The 22,891-nt window shown below is 35.6% G+C and overlaps 1 long non-coding RNA gene across 1 annotated transcript; it reads left to right on the top strand.

The window, feature by feature from the left end:
• Window positions 1–9,723: 9,723 nt before the first annotated feature.
• Window positions 9,724–21,409, top strand: LOC132683280 (uncharacterized). The gene is made up of 3 exons (XR_009612146.2): window positions 9,724–10,048; window positions 13,555–13,786; window positions 21,325–21,409. It is a non-coding gene; the product is annotated as an uncharacterized LOC132683280 (long non-coding RNA).
• The last annotated feature ends 1,482 nt before the right edge of the window (window positions 21,410–22,891 follow it).

The raw sequence follows: 22,891 nt of genomic DNA, 5'->3' as shown, positions 1-22,891 counted from the left end.
GGAAGGAAACAGCTATCGAAAGAAAGAATGAAAGCAGGGGCAGAGGGTAAGTGTGAAAGATGGATGAAAGTCTGCAGGCCATAGAGAAAATAGCAAGCAATAGAGAAGAAATTGGACAGAAGCAAAGAAGAAGGATAACATAAAGTGTTAAAAAGGTAGGGATAGGTTTTGAAGAAAAAACCCCTAACAAAGCAGCGTTTAAATCAATATATTTCTTGCTCCAATGCATGGTATTTCTATCCAAGACCCTGTTTGTGCATTTTTAACCTACATAAAACATTTCCTATGCTTGCACACCTCTTTGTGAGGGGGTGGTATGGATCATTTAGTGGAATGTGAGAGAAGAAATGGGGAGCTAGATAGCATACCACCAGGTGTCATCTCTAAGGTAAAGAAGGAGAGGAGATTAATATTGAAATGCAGAGGGGCGCCTGGGTGGCTCAGTCAGTTAAGCCTTGGACTTCGGCTCAGGTCATGATCTCATGGGTTGGAGCCCCACATCAGGGTCTGTGCTGACAGCTCAGAGCCTGCAGCCTGCTTCAGATTCTGTGTCTCCCCCTCTCACTACCCCTCCCCCGCTCACACTCTGTGTCTGTCTCTCTCTCTGAAAAATAAACATTAAAATTTTTTTTAAATATTGAAATGCAGAAAATGCAGAAAAGAGATGAGAAAGCTGGAGCAGTACAAAAGAGGTAATGGAATACGGGGAAAAGAAAAACCAGTCTAAGTTCCAAATGTATCTCTTATAGCTCTTCTTTTTCTTTTTTTAAAATCCTACAATCTAGCTTCTCTCCATTCTAAAACTATTGTAGACTTTGGTCTCGATATGAAGGCCTTTTCCATAATTACTTTCTTTCTGTTCCACTTTAAAATTATGTTACTTAGACATATCCCTTTTTCTCTAAATTTACATATTTTGTAGTGTTAATAATTGTAAAAGTAATAGATAGTATTTGTTTAAAAAAATCAAATAATACAGAGATGAAATGAAAAAATCACTCCAAATTCCACAGTTCAGGTAAAAAAAAAAAAAAACCCTCTAAATGATTAGCTGAACCTGTTTCTGGACAGTTTTCTTTTCATGGATATACAGTCAAGAGTTTTAAGTAAATGCACTGTACATACTGTTTTTCTAATCTTTTTTTTTTTATTAAACAATGTCAGTAAAAGATTTGTCTCACTGATCTCAATGATAGTATAGATTTCATTTACTTCTCTCTCTTTTTTAAACTGAACTATAATTAATATACAATGTTATGTTAGTTTCGGGTATACAGTATAGTAATTCAACAATTCTGTACATTACTCAGGGCACGTCACACGTGTCCTCTTAATCCCCTTTATCGACCTCCCCTGTTTCATTTACAGTACTATACTTACTTCTTTGCTTCCCTTGACAAACATGCAGTTGTTTCTACTTTTATATTAAACATAAAGAAGGAAATCGGAATTCTTTGGTTGAAGATATCAGAACACCGATGTGAACGCTGACAGAGCACACCAAAGTAAAACCACACATCATCGTCCTCATTTATGAGTGTTGACATACTTGCAGGATTATTTTCTTGGTTTAATTAATATAGCAGTTGGATCGCTAGACTAAAAAATATATGTTTTACATTTGATAAGCATTTTAAACACTGTTAGAAAAGTTGCTCAAATGTGTATTTCAAGTAAGAATGTCCCCATGTTTCCAAAATAATGAGTTTTGTTATGTGCTTCTCTTCAAAATACTCATTGATAGTTTCATTTCTTTGATTACTGATAAAGTGGAATATCCTTCCAAATATTCATTGGTCATTTATGCTTTTCCTTTCTGAAATGCCTTTCATCTCCTTTGCCTGTTTTCCTATCATGGTATGTATGTTTTTAAATTTGTTTTAAAAAAGTTTTTTTAATGTTTTATTGTTTTTTTGGTTTTTTTTTTTTTTTTTTTTTTTTTTTTGAGAGAAGAGAGAGACAGAGCATGAGCAGGGGAGGAGCAGAGAGAGAGGGAGACAGAGAGTAGGAAGCAGACTCCAGGCTCTGAGCTGTCAGCACAGAGCCTGATGTGGGGCTGGAATCCATGATCCGTGAGATTATGACCTGAGCTGAAGTCGGATGCTTACCGACTGAGCCACCCAGGCACCCCTAAATTTATTTTTAATGTATTTATTAATATTAGAGAAATTAGCTCTTCATCTATTATACATGTTGCAAGTATTTTTCCTGGTTCCTGAGGTTATTTTTAAACTCATTTACTATATTTCTGCAGGTCACAAGTTCTCTCTTATTTTATCAAGATCTATTCATCCTTGCTTTTATGTTTTTCTTCTTTCTCTCTCTCTCTCTCTCTCTCTCTCTCTGTTTCTCTATCTCTCTGTCTCTCTCTTCTCTTGTGCATGTGTACAATATGCTTGAAAATTTAGAAGGATTCCCACCAACAGTGCAAAAAATAAAAAAATTTAAAAAAAAGAAAAAAAAAGAAAATTTAGAAGGAACTTCCTCAACATTATAAAAATTTTGATTTATGCGTTATCTAATAATTTAATTTTCTACAAACATTTAATCAACCTACAATTTGTTGGAGATGTTTCATTTCTTCAATGGGCTCCTCAATTATTTCACCACCTTTTTTGCATAACTAATCCTGCACCCTTCCACCTGACATCAGATGTCATATTTATCACACTAAACTCTCACACTGATGTGCTTACTCATGGTTTCTCTGGTCCTTTCCATTAATGTCAGTTTGTTCCTACAGCATACAGTTATTTTTATGACTGCTATTTTATAATATATTTTTTCTATTTGAAAGCATATATCTCCTTACTCTCTCTTTCATCAGAATTTCTTAAACATTTTCCAGAATTTATACTGCCAGTTAAAATTTAAAATCATTTTCTATTAAATTACAAAAAATCCAGTTGGTGTTTTAAATGGAATTATATACATTTATAAATGCTTTCCAGGAGAATTTACATTTTAAAAATATTTAGCGTTAACTATAGGACTAAGAACTGTCTTTTTATTTAAGTCTTCCTTATGGTGCTTGGTAGTTTCAGAGTTTTCCTCAAAGTAAAGTTCTACATATTTATTTCTAAGTTTATTATTATCTAGATAATTTAATATTTTGTTTTTAATATTGTAGCTTATGACCTTTATTTTCTAATTAATTACTGTTTATAAAGAAAAGTATAGTTTTGTATGTTAATTTTGTTATTGGCCACTTTTATAAACTCTTAATGTACTTCATATTTTTTTAGTATTCTCTGGAAAATTCCACATAATTATATTATCTACAAAAATTATAATTTCACCTATTTATTTCCAATATCAAAATATTGTGTTTCATTCTATTGTCTAGTGGCAATGGCTAACATGACAATGACGCTCTTGATCTTAATGGAACTTTTCTAGTATATAAATTCAAAACTGATCATGATGAAAAGTCTTTCAGGACATGTTAATAGTGCACTGAAAAAAAAAGGTTTTTTGTTGGTTTATCCATTACAGTTAAACAAGTTTCTTTTACACAGTGTCGTAAGGCTTTTATTGTGCTTTTTACATTTTATAAACCTGTAATAAAGACATTTTAATGGAGAAATTCCTAAGTTTATTTGACTATATTTCCCAGAATTAGTCTGTTTGATACACAGTTAAGTTCAACACAGACTTTTAGTGTTATGTATAAAATATATACCATGAGTGTGTGTATGTATGTATGTGTGTGTGTGTGTGTGTGTGTGTGTATGTGTGTTTGTGGTACAACCCACATAATACTTTAAAAAAAATCAGAAATAGTGACTTTACCAAATACTTCTTGAGAAATCATTAGGGATGATAATATTTCCCCTTTTACTCGTTAAAATAATCATCATTTATAGCATTCTTGGAAGGAATCTTTATGATCATGAATTTATAAGACTTTCTGTGTTTTCCTGGATTCTAATTGCTAACATTTTATTTAGGATACTCATGTGAATATTTACAAATGGGGCTAGACTGAAATTGTACTTTTTTTGTTTCCATTGAAAAATAATGTTTTTGAGTTTTTCTGAATTCATTTAAAACATTATGAAGTTTGTTTTCTTTCCTTATGCTCTGGAACAGTATAAATCACCTAGAACTTATCTGTGGCTTGGAGACATAAAAGAAAGTTATTCTATAAATTTCTCCTTTTATTTTTCTTCTTGGCTCAAGTTTCATATTTTATATTTTCCTAGAAATGGGTATGTTTAGACCAAATTTTCTCACTCATTATAATGTTGTGTATAGCGTATGTTTTCATTTGTTAATACCTTTTCTAATATGGTATAAGTTTGTTTTCTTATTTTTCTTCTGGCTCATAATTCATGTATTTTTGCCATTTCTAATAAACTACCCTTGGATTTATCATTTCATTCATTTTAGGTCTTTCTTTCTGGTATGGTTACTTCCCTACAGTGTTTTTCATGTATCTATTTGGTTGGCCATTTTCTGTTTTGGGGGTTGAGTACTGATTTATTTATTTTTCTTATTTAGTAATGAAAAAGTTTAAAGCTATCAGTTTTCCTGAGCACATCTTTGGATTCATTATATGTATTATGTAGATTTTTAACAATATTTTTTTCTTTTTACATTGTAGTTTGGGCTCCTTTTTGACCCAAGAATTATTTTCTTTTTTTTTTTTTTTTTTTAAATTTTTCAACGTTTTTTATTTATTTTTGGGACAGAGAGAGACAGAGCATGAACGGGGGAGGGGCAGAGAGAGAGGGAGACACAGAATCAGAAACAGGCTCCAGGCTCCGAGCCATCAGCCCAGAGCCTGACGCGGGGCTCGAACTCACAGACCGCGAGATCGTGACCTGGCTGAAGTCGGACGCTTAACCGACTGCGCCACCCAGGCGCCCCCCAAGAATTATTTTCTAAATCATACTTTTAAATTTCCAAGTATTTGAGTATTCATTTTAATTCTATTTGAATTTCCTAATTTATTTCTAATTTTATTGTACTATAGTAAAATTGGTCTCTACTATTTCCATATGTTAGAATTTTTTGACATTTCCTTTCATGCCTAATACACAGATAATTTATGTAAATGCCTCATGAGCCTTGGAACAAAAGATATATTCTCTTTTAAAATGATATAAGGTTAAATACATATTTCTATTACTCCGAACCTGGTCTTTTTTTATATTTTTACTTTTCTCTTCTTGGTCAATGGAAAATTGAAGTGTTTTAAAGTTTTTCTTTTGGTGTGTGTCTATGTTTCTCATTTTTTATGTTGTTGTTTTTATTTTATATCCCCCAATTAGATTGTCTTTCATTCTTCTCTCTATAAATAAATGGTAAGACCACAAACCCAGTCACTCAAACCAAAAATTAAAAGGGTTTCCTCATCCAATTCAATAGTAAGACTTGTTAAATCTGCCTCCATACAAATTGCAAATCCATCCACTTCCCACTCTCTCTACTAACACTACTCTAGTCCAAGCCAGCTGTCTCCTTCATAGATTACTGAAATCAACCCTCCAGTAATCTTCTGATTCCATTCTTGAATCTCACATGGAAGTCATAATGAACTCCCCTGCTCCTCTGCTTAAAATCTCCCAACAGCTTTCCATCCAAACTCCACATAGAATAAATGCACACTTTGATATGCTCACAAAGTATATAGGTTTGGCTTGAGCCTGTCTCTCGGTGACCGTATCCTTCCCTTTCCCCAGCACCCTCTAGCCACACTGGCCTTCTCCCTCTTCCTCAGATAAGACAAGCTCACTCACATAAATAGAGTGTGTGTACTATTCCCACTTTCCAGAATGTTCCTCTTCCTGTTTTGTGCATTGTGGTTTCCTTCTTGTTACTCAGATCTTAGGTGAAATTACCAATGTCTCAGGAAGCTCTGATCTGATAAATACTTATTATATCACCCAACTTTACTTCTCTCTACAACATTCACTATTGATCATTTTATCTGGAGGTGTTTATTTATTAATATCTTTCTGTGTTCCATTAGAAGCTTTTTGAGAGTAGGAATATTGACTCCCCTTTTAAATTGTCCAGTAACAGAAAAGTGTTGGCACATGGTAGATAGTCAAAATTTGTGGAATAGATGAAAGAATTAATTCTGTGCAAAAGGTATAAGGCAATTATACTTTCATATGGATTATAATGGTAACAAAAATAACTGTCCATTTTAATGCTTTTTGTCTTGAATTCAAATTTGTCTGATTTTAGCATGAGGACATATCCATCTGTACATGGTAGAATAACAGGAATGGGGACTGATCTCCCACATTGTACCATTATAAAACCATACCTAATATGTGAAGCAATAGTTTTCAGACATTGAACAACAAACAACACAGGATAGTGATTTGTAAGAGAAGGAAAACAAATGAATTTAGACCTATGAGTGCTCCAGCTTATAGCAAGTTTCTGGATGGTACCAGAAAGAAGACAAACCCAGAGCCCAGCAGTCTTGCTGAGTTGAAGAAACAGTATGCAGTTCATGAAAGCCAACATGAATAGAGTATTCACAGTGGAGAACCAGAAGGAGGAAGATGCAGAGATGGTCTGGGAGATTTGCTGAAGGATCCCCCAAGTTTTTGGCTCAGTGTTGGTATGCACCTGTGTATAAGAAAACAGCCCAAGACTTAGGAAAGACCCACTGGAAAGGAATGAGCAGAACAATCCCCAGAGCTCACACAGGGCCAAACATAATTTGTGCTCCCACCAGCCAAGTGGAAAGGCCTCCTCTACACAGAGCATCTGTCAGTCCTCAGGAAAGCATTGCCTCAGCAGCCAAATTAGCTCTAGACTAAAGGCTGTCCAGGACCTGCTCTAACAAACTTTAAAAGCAGAATATGAAAGGATCGATTGTTTCCAAGTAACTTAGTGAGTCCCAGAAAAATAATCCCCCATACCAAAAAAGGGAGAGATTCAGCACAGGAGATAGAAAGGAACCAATATCCAGCATACAGTCAAAACTTAACATGCATGCAAAGAGGCAAGAAAATATGCTCCATAATTAGGAGGGAGAAAGTCAATAGAACAGACCCTAAAATGACATAAGTAATACAATTCAATAAGAGCATTAAAACATGTTTTTTAAATTCCCCATATGAACATATGAGGAGAAGAATGAGGGATATAAAAAACATTCAAATCAAAATTCTAGAGATGAAAAATGGTACTGTGATTATATAGATTAGAAACTGCAGAAGAAAAGTGGGGAAACTTGCAGACAAGGTGATAGAAACTACCAAAATGAAATGGAGGAAAGAAAGACAACAAAAGTTAGAGCCTCAATGAAGTATGAGTCTATATTATACAGCCTAAGATGCATGTTTTCAGTCCTGGGAAAAAGGGGGAACATAATAAAATATTTAATGAAATAATAGTCAAAATATTCCAAATTTGATGAAAACTGCAAACCCAAGATTCAGAAAGCTCAATGAATCCCAGGAAGAAGAAACATGAAGAAAACTATGTCAAGGCACATCATAAGTAAGTTGTTGAATTTGACATTATTCCTACTAGTTTTCTGTTGATTTTTCTTTGGATCATTATTTATTTTCAAACTTTCTGAAACACGTATTTTTAGTATCTCTTTTGTGGATTGCACATCATTTTAAGTTTTTTGAATAAGAATCATTTTATCCTAAAAGTCTATTTTTAAACATTTTTAAATGTTTATTCATTTTTGAGAGAGATAGAGACGGAGCATGAGTCAGAGAAGGGCCAGGGAGAGGGGGGAGACATAGAATCTGAAGCAGGCTCCAGGCTCTGACTGTCAGCACAGAGCCCAGCGCAGGGCTCGAACTCACAAGTTGTGAGACCATGAATGACCTCAGAGCTGAAGTCGGATGCTTCACCAACTGAGTCACCCAGGCGCCCCCTCCTAAAACACTATTTTATTTGTAATTATTACTGAACAGTCATATTTTTTAAAATTTTATTTATTTATTTCGGGAGAGCACGTGCACATACGCATACAAGCAGGATAAGGATAGAAAGAGAGGGAGATAGAGAAAATTCCAAGCAGGCTCGACACTGTCAGTGCAGAAACCAACATGGGGCTCTGGGCTCTATCCCACGAGCTGTGAGATCATGACCTGAGCCAAAATCAAGAGTCAGATGCCTGAACAACTGAGCCACCCAGGTGCCCCTGAATAATCATATTTGGTTTCACATCCTCCAGCTTATTTTTATTTCTTTTGTTTTCTGTAATTTGCTATATAATCTATGTTTGTTTTTCTATACCCCTATGACTGTGTCATTGATATCCTCAACAAGTGCTCTCCTTAATGCCCATCACCTATTTAGTCCATCCCCCCACCGAACACCCCTCAAACAAACTTCAGTTTATTCTCTGTACTTATGAATCTCTTATGGTTTGGTTCCCTCTCTGTTTTTATCTTATTTTTACTTCCCTTCCCCTGTGTTCATCTGTTTTGTTTCTTCAGTTCCACATGAGTGAAGTCATATGATATTTATCTTTCTCTGACTGACTTATTTCACTTAGCACTATACACTCTAGTTCCATCCACATTGTTGCAAATGGCAACATTTCATTCTTTTTGATTGTCGAGTAATATTCAAATGGACTTTTTAAATTATTGAGTCTATTTTTCTAAGCTTTGACATATGAAAAACTTGATTAAATATTTAATTCTTGGTTCACAATTTTATACTCAATACTTTTTAATAATATTGTTCTACTGCTTTCTTTTATCCAAAACTGCTAATGAGAAGCCCAATAAGTAAACTTACTTATTTGCCTGCATAATGAATAATATTTTTACATAACCGAAGATCACTAATTCACCGGGATAACCTTTCCCCCTTTTTCTATCTGCTTTTTCTCTCTGTCTCTATCTCATCTCTTTCTCTTTTTCATGGGCCATGAAACTTTCTGAATTATAGGATGATGCCATTTCATTAAAGTATTTTTATTCTAATACTTCTTTGAATACTCTTTCTGTTCTCTTTTTCAGAAAATCAACTATCCATATACTGGATTCTAATATCTATTTAACAGTCCTCATTTAAAAAATTTTTCCTTGGAATTACAAAAAAATTTTAACTTTTATTTATGTTTGAGAGACAGAAAGAGACAGAGCACAAGTTGGGGGGGGGGGGTCGGTTAAAGAGAGGAGACACAGCATCTGAAGCAGTCTCCAGGCTCTGAACAAGCTGTCAGCACAGAGCCCAACAGGGGGCTCAAACCCACGAACTGTGAGATCATGACCTGAGCTGAAGTTGGACGCTCAGCTGAATGAGCCACCCAGGCACCGCTTCTTTGGAATTTTTTAAATTAAGTTCTCAAGTATGTTACTGATCCTATTTCTTAGATTGCTAATACGTGTTCTAGTTTAAAATTTATTCTAATATTTTGTAACAACATTAATTTTCTACATTATTTCCTTTATTAGTACTGTTATTTTTAGTTAATACATCAGTTAATCATTTTATATCAAAAGCTTAAAAAAATTTTTTGAATGTTTATTTATTTTTGAGAGAGAGAAAGACAGAACATGAGCAGGGGAGGGGCAGAGAGAGAGGAAGATACAGAATCTGAAGTGGGCTCCAGGCTCTAACTGTTAGCACAGAGCCTGACGTGGGGCTTGAATTCACGAATCATCAGATCATAACCTGAGCCAAAGTTGGATGCTTAACCAACTGAGCCACGCAGGTGCCCCTATATCAATATTTTTAATAGCTTGTATCAAAAAATTCCACATTTTCTTTCATTTTCTTGATAATGCAAAATTGTTATTGTCTAAAGTTGTCTCTCTTCTTAGGGAATACAAGATAGATTTTAGATTGTTTGTGTTTGTTTGCTGTAGCAGTTTTTCTGTCATACTTTGAGACTTTCTGCCCTTCAACAGTAACAATGACAGTTGCCACTATTCTTATTGCTCTACTACTCTGATTACTACTGCTAAGACCATTACTAATGCCACTTACCAACACCACCACCAGAAGTTCATCCTTTCTCATTATTACTCTTTTCTAGGCCCTATATCACTCAAAATACTATCAGGAAGCAAAATCCAATTCAGAAGATTGAAGAAACTTTCATGTAAGTAAACCTTACAGTGTTGTGGTTGGGATTAAAGAAACCAGTAAGGGATGTTGAGGAGCCCAAAGATCCTCAATGGTGGAGAACCCTTACCATTCTGCAGGCCTCAAATGGTAAGAGTAGAAAATAGTGTTACTAGCAAGCCAAGCTTGAGGACCAAGCTGGGATAAACAGCAGAGTCATGTGCTAAACACTTTAAATATATTATGTCTTTTAATTCCCACAGTGAGATAGGTGTTATTATTACATGAATTTATATAACTTACCCAAAGACACAAAGCCAAAAAGTTGCCAATCTAAGTCTCCTAACCATCTCTGACTTCAACATCCATACTCCTACCTTCTGCAATGATAATTTTTTTTAATCAAATCCTTATTGAGCCCCTTCTGTAGCAGGTACTGCCAGAGGTATTGACCATAGACTAATGGACAAAAGCCACATGATCCTTCCTCTCATATAATTTTCTTACCTTTGGCGGGGGACAGATCTGCTATTCTGCTATTTTCCTTAAACTAGTGTGGGAGACATCTCTCTAACCCCCTCAGACCTTCCTCTTCACGAACAACATGGAGGTTTGAGTGTTGTTGTCATATGTTCATTCATTTTCCTGCGAACCAAAGGAAGGGAGGTGGGACTTAGGCAGAAGAGATTTTTTTCTGCTGTTTGTCTCAAAATTTGTTGGAGCTCAATCTCCACATCCAGTAAGCCTGGCTGAGGACCCAGCTGGTACCACAACAGCACATACGGTGTTGCTGGGAAGAGGTGTTCTCTTGCTTCAGTGTGTTCACCCAGGATGAAAAGTCAACCAGAATGACATTCTGTGCTTCTGATTTTAGGTCCTTGAGTATTTGGTCATTTGTTGTCTGCAGTTTGTTTCACAGTAGACCTGCTTCCAAATTGTTGCCCATCAAGTAAGAAGCTGCTTAGCCTCGAGGTTTTCCTCAATTGTGGCTGAGCTGCAGTTGAAGAATTGGCTCAAGACAAAATATTTCGGTTCTTTCCCACAGTTTATTCATGCGTATAGCCCATGCCTCTCTAACTGGTGGATATTATTGGTGGCTTTCATATTTGTTTGTTTGCTTATTTCTGCAACACCTGAATTTCACTTAATTTCTGCAACACCTTAATGACACTTGCTGCACTGTGTTGAGAAACTAGTGTTTTGTATACATTAGATTGAACTTGTGTCTTGATAATAACTGTTGGATTTGTAGTATGAGGTTAAGACCTTTCTAAAAGTCAATAGAGATCATTTTTATTGCTCTTTTTTTAGTTCTGTTGGTTAGCTTTACTGCTACGAGGGAGTAAAACCCTTGTAAATGTGCCCTTTTCTTACAAATTCTCCATACATGTTTTAAAAAATACATGCTTCAGAGGGAATTTGGTTGTAGCAAATAAAAGAAGATCAAGTTTCCCTAATAGGTGACTAAATGAAGAAGAAAATAAGGAAGTTAGGCAAAAGAGTTATTTTAAAGTGAGTGGGTTCAGATGTTCTGTTCTTAAATTTGAAATGAAAATAGGATGTTTTTTTTTTTTTTCTTCTTCTTTTTTTTTTTTTTCATATTTGCAGAAGTAGTAAGTGAGAATTAAAATTTATTGTATTATAATATATAACAGTATATATTAGTAATTAGTTGTTAATAATTAATAATTACATAATCAGTAAGACTACATTATATTATTTATATTATAAATAAATGATTATTCATTTAAACCCAGAAATTCTAATCTGGCAATGATGAAAATGGAAATTTCTAATATGAAAGACATTTAGCTATGTTATTATCAAATTAGTTGCTTATAATTTCTTTTTTTTTTTATTTTTTTTATTTTTTTTATTTTTATTTTTTTTTTTAAAAAAAAAAAAAAAAAGAAGAAGAAAATAGGATGTTAAAACAGAAATCTGCATAGAGTTGCAAATATGGCCTTGCATTCAAACTCCAGCCGTGGCTTCAGTGAATAATGGGATAAATAGAGCACACTGTGGGAGGAGTAGAAACCTTGGGAGACGATTACAGAGGAGGAAAAGGGGCTGGATTCAGCAAAGGAGACAGAAAGATAACTGACGGAGGTTTGCACATGGTGCATTTCCTTTTAAGTGTTTTTTATTGGGTTTAATATCAAGAAATTCTTTATCTCTGGTTACAGATTTTTCCTTCCATCACTGGTGTTCTCATTCTCTGCTTTGCATGTGCTTTATCTTTCCCAATTAATTTAGACACATTTCCCTTATTAAGATAACATATAAATAAGGTAGCAATTCCAACTGGATATCCTTATCAGAGCAAACCTAGGTATCGTGTGGTAAAACCTCCATCATGAAATGAATGTTAACAAATCATTTTCATAGGAAGTGTCCCTTTTATAGACAACTTCATGCTCAGTGATTAGCCCAGGAGTATGACTCCTAAATTAAAAGGCATTTTCATGCTATTTTTCATTTGATCATGAGATACCTTTCACGCTGTTAATTCTCCTTTGGTAGCAATAGTTACAGCCAAGGTCTGCCGGTCACAGATGTACTCCCCTAGTATCAAACCTCTCTATTCATTTATTCAACATGCCTTAATGAAGCCTCTATAACATCACTTGTTATGTGCTGAAAACAATTAAAAAATAATACCTGAGAGTCTCTATCTTCAAGGAGATTACTGTTAATGGATTACTAATAGTCATGAGAGTCAATTTTTTCATTGTTTTCTTTTTATTAAAGGCTTTTGGTACATCTAGAACTTTGTACCAATGTAGAAATAATCATTATTTTCAAATGGAAAAATCTACCTGATTTATTCAAAGGGGAAAGGAAACATGTATTTAGGAATAAAGGAAACTGAGCTCTTTTTCCAATTGAAGGTTTCTCTCAGAAGCTACTGGCTTTAATGGGATTATCGTTGAAGAATATTAGTCTTGAGTCAGTGTGCTCTTCAGTGGTTGAGAATAATTTTCAAAAATTATAATTAATGATTATTAAGTGAGTCAATAATATAGACCCTCCTTTTGTCCAGCATGAGGCTAGGTAAGAGAAAATTTTTAGAGTAATCATGACATAAATTGAGAACCGGAAGTAACATATAAAATAAGTTTAAATACACTGCCTATGCAGTGATACTTGATAGTTTACAGATAACTAACTTATTTGATTATATACTATTCTGTCTTTTGAACTGGCATAAATATGGTAGAGCAGACAATCAGGACTGATATAGCAGGACAGATTAAAACATTACAGAAGACAAGGAAGGGAGAAACCATTTTGGACTGGAGTGGTAGACAATGTAGTCTTCTTTATTTACTTTATCTTTTTAAATTCTGTTTTCCCAGCTAGGGCCTTTAGATGCTTCTGTATTCATTCTTTAACTCAATTGTAGTGCAGATTTGAATGAACAATTAAGAGGGGAAAACACATTATTAAAGGCAGGTGGATAGGAAACAGAATAAAATTTCTATAAAAATCACCATCGAAAAGAATACAAAGAGAGGTGAATATGTGACATTTCTTTTACAGCCACTTCCTCATTTTTACTAGACCCACTGCCTGGATTCCTTTGTGCACTGAGTATGTTGTGGGCCAAGTCTAATTTCTCATGAATGTTGTGTTCTGATCATAACTCCTGCCAGCAATTTGGAGCAGTGTTGTTCAGATCAACCTGGACAACAATTACGTGCTCTGTGCACATGTTTAACTAAACCAGTGATCAGAAATGACACTTTGCAGCAAAACGGCAAAGTTGGAAACGGTGAGTGAACATTCCTTTGGTCTCTTTAATCCTCTTTGGGCCAAACAAAATAACTAAATACACATGCATACACAGATGAAGGGCTTTTAAATGCCTTTAAATGTTTTTGTATGTTTTTAAAATTTTTTCAAGGCAGCTTGAACAAACCATTGCATTTTAATGGCAATGGTGATAGTTACTAAAATGCCAAGGTGCCTGTGCTCATAACAGGTCTCTCCCAAGCCTCCCTTTATACTTCTCCTATCTTAACCTTACTGTGTTACATCGCAGGCCTCACATGTGCAGGTCACTGGTGAAGGTCAAAGGAGATCACCATGGGGAGATAAGAGAAAGATAAAGGGTATCTTACCATTTCTCAGTTTTTGTGCGTACAACACTTTCTACTTCTTCAGTCAAGGGGGCATATGGGTCAGTGTCTGCCCTCTTATTTGAACTTGATCCTGACATGTGATTCAGACAAGGCAGGAAATGGAGTTTATTTGAGCAGATATATGTCTTTTTTTAATGCATATACACAATGCAAGTACATTTGAAACTTAAAATTAGCATATAAACTGGGCACAGTAGTCTTATGGCACTCTACTTGGAAAATGGAGCCAACACAAAATAACCAGAGAATAAATATAAGATTGTGTGGTAAGTAACTGCTAAATTGTGAATTAAAAGCAATAAATAACCAATAGCACTGCATTTATTTTCTCTCCTGTGTAAATATGTACTTTTTAAAAAAAAACATTTTTATTAGAATAACTATTCTACTCTCAGATTTATTACTATCTTCCAAAATGAAAACCATCCAAATTTCAACATACAGGATTCAGCTGCAACAGCTGTACTATTAAAAAAAAATAGCAAATACAAACCTAAGATGAACATACTTGGCTAAACAGCATTTTTCTTCATTATTGGCTTTTGGTTGTTGTTATTTTGGCTAATTTGATTTGGACAATTGACATCCAACATCTCAAAATTTCTAATCCCTTCTCAGAGTCTCTAAGTGAAAATAGTAAAAGTAAGAGGTAATTTAAAATCATTAAAATGATAAAAACAAAGAAATTCTGCAGGGGAAATAAAACTTTTTATAAACCAAGAAAAGAAGGCAAAGGCAAGAGGGTATAGAGAAATCAGCAAGACAAATTTGAAGCAGAGGAAAGAGTAATAAAAAGTATCATGTTGTTACAAAAATAATAAAATAAAATAAAATAAAATAAAATAAAATAAAATAAAATAAAGGGGATAAGGAAATCAAAAGGAAAGGGAGAAATTCTAGAAAAAGATATTCTCTGTGGTCAAGAGAGAATTGCACAGGAGACAGTAGATGTGGGTTTCACCTTACTCATTGCTAACTGGTTCTGTGACTTTGGGCAGGATATTGAATCTTCCTGGGTTTTACTTCCAACTCTGTAAAATCACTTTTTCTCTAAAGTATAAGATCACTTTGGTTTCTCAAAGTCCTTGAGAGAAGACATTTTTACATCTCTTTGTTTCTTCTTTTGCTATTATTTACTACCAAAAAATTAAAAATAGTTAACTTGCTACATTAGACTGACTGAACACAGCAAAGTACGAATTTAATACTGCCTGTTTTGACACATGAAAAGATTCTCAACATCACTCATCATCAGGGAAACGCAAATCAAAACTAGAATTAGATATCATCTCACACCTGTCAGAATGGCTAACATCAAAGACATAAGAAACAAAAAGTGTTGGTGACGATGTGGAGTGAAAGGAACACTCGTGCACTGTTGATGAGAATGCATATTGTGCAGCTATTATGGAAAAAAGTGTGGAGTTTCCTCAAAAAAATTAAACATAGAAGTACCCTATGATCCAATAATCACACTACTGGGTATTTACCCAAAGAATACGAAAACACTAATACAAAAAGATATATTCACCCCTATGTTTATTGCAGCATTATTTACAATAGCCAGAGTATGGAAGCAACCCCAGTGTCCCATCGATAGATGAATGGATAAAGAACTGGTATTTACATACAATGGAATATTACTCAGCCATAAAAAAGAATGAAATCTTGCCATTTGCAACAACATGGATGGAACTGAGTGTATTATGCTAAGTGCAGTAAGTCAATCAGAGAAAGACAAATACCATATGATCTCACGCATATGTGGAATTTAAGAAACAAAACAGATGAACAAGAAAAAAAGAGACAAACAAAAAAATGAGCTCAACTATAGAGAACAAACTGATTTTGTTTTGTTGTTAAGAGAAGGGAGGTGGGTGGGGGGATGGGTGAAATAGGTGAAGGGGATTAAGACTACACTTACTGTGATGAGCACTCAGTAATGTATGGAATTGTTGAATCACTATATCATACACCTGAAACTAATTTAACACTGTATGTTAATTATACTGGAAACTTAAAAACCTCTAAAAAAAATACTGCCTATTTTCAGAGTTAAAATAGTTAACAGTAAGGTACGTAAATGGGTCTTCATTTCTGTAGGTCTCATTTCCTGTAACTATTCACAACTCCCCTGAGTGTATGTGACGCACTGATACACTAAGAATGCCCGAATGACACAGTACCCCAGAAATACTATTTCTTTAATGTTCTCTGACTAAAATGAAAGCAAGAAAAGAGAGTGAGATGAATTTGTCTGTGGTAACTGAAGATCAAATACAGACTGAGGGCTGCGCTTATGTAAGAACAAAAGAAATTATCAGGGTATTTCTATGGTTTATAAATGTACTGCTTCTACTTTGCTTTTAAGGATTTCATTTAGTGTTTCCATTTTGATTATAATTCATGACCAAAATGAGGTAATCCTTACTAGAGTGCTGGTTACATGCAAGTGTTCAATAAATACTAGCTTATTATTATTAACTTGAAAGTGTGTTTGTATTTCATAGCTTTTACTTTTCAACTAAAAAGATGAGTTGGCAAAGGCACATTCATGCATTAGTAGTAAAGGTAGAAACCATTAAAATAATAAGGAAACAGGATTAGGAAAAGCAAGGAGACGTGGATATATAAATTACTATGAAGATGAATTTTTTGCCATGGTTTGTTCGACTTTTCACTCTGTCAATAATTAATGTCTACACACACACACACACACACACACACACACACACACTTTAGAAATTCATGTCCACAGCAGGAAGGAAGGAATAATTTTAAAGATTCATGAATTGGAGTTTAATTTATCACAAAAGGAAATCTTTTCTGAGACTACATTCTTTGTCAGCATATGTAAAAAAAAAAGTATTTTATGTTTTTCTTTGGAGAGGCATTTTTCATTCCCATTATATCTGGAAGAAAATGGCAGTGCTTCTCTGTGAACAAAAGGCAGGTATCTGACAAGATCTAGCTTTAAAAACAATAACAGAAAGCATGAAGCCCCTTCAGTGTGTAGAACGTTCTTCCATCACAAGAATGAGTTGGTGGAGTGAGCATCACAACTTGCAAGAAAATCTTGCTCTGACTGGGAAACGGGGATCATGACAGTTTAAGACGATTGAGAAAAACTAAGTGTCCTGATCTTTATTCATAAATTTTGGTCACAAAAAAATGAAGATATGAACCACTAAGGCAGGAAAATATGATTCAAAATCATTCCTTAAATTACTAGACAGAATAGCAAAAAGCCACTTCTGCCTGAAAATGGTTCCACTCAGGATTGAACGGCTAGAGCATCTCAGAGACAGGAGCAGTGAGAAGGCATTCAGCATTATCTCACTGGTGGGTCTAGTTTAGAGAAAGAGGCTATTAAACCCAACAGTACTTAAAATATTAATACATCAAACCACCAGGCAACTATAAACACATCAAGTGCTAATGCTTTGCAGTACTAAAAGCAAATACATGAAAGAAAGATGACAATCAATATTAAAGAAGAATAAGGAAGCCCAAAGAGGGACTAATCGATGATTGACACAGTTGAGTATGGGTAAGAGAAAAGAGCCACATAATACTCTTCTTGATGTTTCTTTAAATATTACTATAAAGTTTACTCATCTGGTTCACAGTTGAAATTCTTGTATATGGCAGGCACTGTGTTGGGTAATCAGGAAGTGTCAGATGACTTGAAGTTTCCTATCCAAATGGAGCTCAAAGTTTTGTTGATTAAAAAAAAAAAGAACAAAACAGAAATGAGTCATTACAGTACTGAGTCATGGGTGTTACATGCATCCATGGTGGGTATAGAGTGCAGCGGAAACACAGTGCAGGGAGCCCCCACACTGTGCCAGAAAGGTGGAGGAGGCATCTCAGGCAGGCGGAATCTGAGATGGGTCTTGAAAGGTGAGGACGTGTTCTCTAGGTAGAGTCAAGGGAAGAGAGAGGCTATTCCACACGGAATAAACAGCGTGGACGAAATCCAGAAGAATATAAGGGCAGAGACCGTTTGGGGAAAGGTGAAGGACCTGTCAGGAGAACCGCGTGCGGGGAGGCCTGAGCTCACCGGTGAGGCTGCTGGCTCAGCCAGAGTCACAGGCACAGTAAGTCTGAGGAAGTAAGTTACTCCACAATTAGACGAGCAGTGTCCAATCAATAAAGTGAGAGCAATTCCTGCACTATGTGGAATATTGACTGAGTCTAGATCCAGACCAATTTAAAAATGCGTGGAACAAGAAATTATTTTATAGCAAACACTAAAGATTAAGGAAAGTATAGATGCTTAGTCCAGACAAATCAGTCTGGCAAGAAACATGTAAAAGGGTCCAAATTAGCAATGTGCCACTTGTTTTCCTTCACCCCAAATACTATCCAAACAGTGCATTGTATAGGTGTTATTATATCCTTCCCATCTCTCACAACATGCATATGTACACATGTATATACACACAGAAGGGATACTGCAGGACTACTTTGGACCCATTTAGGAACATCAGAAAACTATTTAGCTAGTAAAACTTCAATGAGGTCTCTCTTGTTTCTATTTCCAAAGGAAAAACATTGCACCATACTTACAAGCTGCATGTGTTTTCTCCATCAGCAAATACATGTCATATGTCAAAATAAACTGGCCAAGAAAGTGTAAATAAATGATTCAGTACAGCCCCATTACCAGTACTGGAAAAAAACAGAATGTAAAACTCAGAGTACAACTCCTACAGACTGTGAGTCAGGAACACCATGTTTTCCCATAATGGGCGGTACGCGCTGTAATGAGAAGCGGGAGGTGGAGGGAAAGCTCTAACATCAATAGGTGCCATGGTGCCCTGTGAACTCAGACTCTCCTTAACATATTGAGATGCCCTACTTTGCAGTCTGTCTCCTCCACATGGAATAATAATGCTCCTCAAAGGACAAGAACGGCTTAATATTCATTCACCTTTTTCCCTCAATACCTAACACAACTTAAGCACCAAACAAATCCATTAGGCTGAATCAACTTACAGAACCAATATGAGAGTCAAAAACTGTGTTAAATAAGATCAGAAGAGCCTAGCATAACTGTTTACCATGTCTGAGCAATGACTAAACCCCTCTCAACAGGTGAGGCACTGTGGTTGTCCATGGGAAGCCCACAGAAATAAGAAGAGCAGAGAAGAGAACAGAAACTAAGCTTTGTCAGTTACCAGGGCAGGAGCCCTGCTGGGAAAGGGATCTTTGCTTCAACCATGGTAGACCAGAAAATACCATTCACTCCACTGACCAAGTTTCTAGGCATGCGTCACATTATATTCTGAATATATCTTTGTGACACTTTCAGTTATTATTTTAGCACAGCATCTCTGATTTTATTAGGTCATGGGAGTTGTCAGCAAATAACACTGTGCCTGGCACATAGTGGATATCACAAAAATTATTGAATAAATATATTTGAATTTTTCCTCTCAAACTGGCTATTAGTAACTGTAGGCTACCATGGACTGTAGCTGGAACTGGCCGCATGTCATTCTTGGCTGAGCTCAAGCCAGGGCAAAAAAACTACTATCAACCCTGTTAACAACAGCCACTGCCAACATTCTGATAGTGCCAGACCCTGTTCCATGTTTTTCATGCGCATTAACTCATTTGGTCCTCACTAATAATCCCATGGATAACTATTATTATGATCCTAACTTTGTAGAAGCTGAAACTGAGGCATAGAAAGATAGGAATAAGGGAAATGTGAAGGCAAAGTCTTATTAAGGAAGACCCGGCTGTTAATTACCAAGTCACAAGGATTATGATTCATTATTACTTAGAAGTCACCCATATATGAGGGGTGACCAAGAGTGAAGGGTGAGTTAGTGCGCTAGATGCAGGAGCTGGTAATTGTCCTGGACTGCAGTGAGAAAAATCAGAAACAAGGCTGGGTTTTTCTGGGGTCAGATCTGATGTCATAAAGATGACAACAGCAATTTAGAAAAGTCACAATTCTATGTATTGAAGTCAGGCTTCACTACCCCAATTTGATGGAGGAAGAAAAATTACCAATATCTTGTCAAGTTGACAGCTCCTCAATTCTGGGGTTTGGCATCACAGCTTAGGGAGTGCTAGAATGCATCTACAACTTGCAGGGACAGGACTATGGTAAGCAAGGACTGACTGACACAAAGTAGATTTAATCTTTTTCAAGTCATTCATTTAATGTCCTTTGGAGTGTTTGAGAGCTCTTGGCTACTTGGGCTCAGACATTTATACAGTGAAATTTTTAATGCAACATTGAAATTCAAGTGGCGTATGAAATTACCCAATTCAGTTCAAATATCTACCTTCTACCATGAATACCTGCTCAAGTCAACGAATTCTCTTTATATCCAGAAAAGAGCAAGACTAATTAAGCACTACAGTTTTGTTGATCTAATAAGTAACACATCTAATAAATAAGTGAAGTTTGTGGCAGGGTCAGGGGACTCCTCCATCCTGCTAATTAACCAAAATTTAACTTTCTAAGAAGATGCTACAAGGGAAGGGGAAGATGAGGCTTTAACCTAAATTACTTGGAGCCCATGCATTTTATGAAGCTTTAAGCAATGGTTTCTATGCATGTGTTTGGGTTTTTTTTTTTTTTTTTAATGGAAAGAATATCCTTAGCTTTTGTTTCATTGAAGAAGTCAGGACACTAGAAAAGATTAAGTGGTACAGCTATAAAGGCAATAAGTTAGAATTAAGAAAATTTCCATAATTCAATCTACTGAACTTTCTACACTGAACTAAAGGGATACCAAAAATCCTTTTCACCAGAGAGGGGTTAACTGGTCATTACTATTCATGCTCTTTCCTTAGAAAATACACATTTGTATCCTAATGGAATGTATCATAATAACCGATGTAAACCTGGCCCTAACATGAGATCCTGAAGTTCAAATCCCAGACCCACTTCTTGCTGGCTGTATAAACTGGAAGAAGTTACCTAACATCTCTCTTGCTCAGTTCTCATCAGTGAAATGATTGTAACAATACACCTACCTCCTACTGCTGTTGAGAGGATTAAATTGAATTGTTTACAAAGCCCTTATCAAAGCACCTGGCATTTAAGAAATGTAATCTATGTGCTTATGATTATATAGTTGTGATGAAATGTTCCATTAAAAAATTAATTTCCCCTAATTTGTAAGTTTTTTTTTTTTTCCAGACATCCATGATGGACCAGCTGCCAATCTTGAAGAATCTGGTCTCCATCTGCATTTACTGCGTTATCCTTTGGATTATTTTGTTAGGTACCAAGGAATCCATTGGTTATGAGCTGCTTTTGTTTTCCAGTGATGACATTGTGCCAGGTTTTTGCAAGTTTCCTCAAATATGAGTTGTAACTTAATATTAAGTAAAGCTTGAAACTCTTGGCATCTACACTTCCTTATACTTGGCAAAATAGAACTTACTGTTCTTAAGACAAAAGGCGCAGAGTTCTTTTGAGTTTTTACAGAACGATGTGTATACATGAGGAATTGTTGGTAATCCAAAAGCATAGAATTAAAATTCCCATAAAATATGTATTTTGTTTTAGCTCCTTTGCTTTTGATTTCAGCTCAGGTCATGTTCCCAGAGTTGTGGGATCAAGCCCCCTCGTCGGTCTTTGCGGTGAGCATGGAACCTGCTTAAGATTCTCTCTCTCTCTCTCTCTCTCTCTCTCTCTCTGCCCTCTCTCCCCTGCTCACACTTTCTATCTCTAAAATAAAAATTTATTAATTAATAGAATATATATCCACCCCTCTAACTTCGCTGTCACGATCATAATCTAAGCCCTTTTTATCTTCCCTGCTTCTTCTACTTCTGTATGCTGTTGAAGTCCTCATCTGACTTTTACAGCTGCATTTACCTTTACAACATCACATCGTAGACTATTGTTTAATAAATACCAGCCAATCTCCTTCTAAGCCAATCTCTTCTCACGTTCTGGACTGAGCACACCACTCCACTTCTGTTCTCAACGTTATAGAAAATGTTCTCGCTGTATTGCAGCCATGTGGCTTGAATGAGAACCATCGTGCTCTAATGGATTTTACCCTCCCCAGTACCTGAAGTCATGTTTTACTTGTGTTTTCTACACTTTGCAATTGAAAGAGTGTTTGTTACATAGCCTAAACTCCAAGTTAGAATAAAAACATCCAGTTTAAAGTTCAGCTCAAGGCTATCTCATCCAGAAGGTGTCCCTGAGTCTCCTATAGATGAGTAATCTGCTCAGGTGTAATAGTTTATTTACATGTCTCTTGTAGCACTCTCCAATTTCTAAGTTCTATAATAATATTAGTATGTGTACATAACTTCCTCCCCTGCTAAGCTCTTTGGTGAGTGTACAATAAACACCTGATAAATGTTTATTGAACAAGTGAATGACTAGATGGATGAGGACAAAATCTTTGCAAAGGATTCTCTAAGCCTTCTTGCTTTTCATCCAGATGTTTGGCATCATAGAGACACTTCTGAAAAGGAAATAAATTGGTAATAAATGTTGTTTTCTCTCAGCTTCCATTCAAGTCATTAAGAACCAGTCATATCGTCACAATGTTCTAACTTCATGTTTGCGCTTCTTCAACTTTCACAGCCAAACACCTGCAGTTAACCAACCACACATTCCAGAGTATTTTTAACATGACTCCAATTGGTCTGGGAGGTTAACCACCTCTGAGTGTCCAGCTGAAAACCAAACTAAACATCAGTATTTTCAGAGACTTCTTTAATAACATGTGAAAGCCAGAGAT

Source organism: Panthera onca, chromosome C2 (assembly GCF_046562875.1).
Source record: "Panthera onca isolate mPanOnc1 chromosome C2, mPanOnc1 haplotype 2, whole genome shotgun sequence".
Taxonomy (NCBI): Eukaryota; Metazoa; Chordata; class Mammalia; order Carnivora; family Felidae; genus Panthera; species Panthera onca.
The sequence above is the reverse complement of the archived record's forward strand: the minus strand, read 5'-3'. Positions and strand labels throughout refer to the sequence as shown.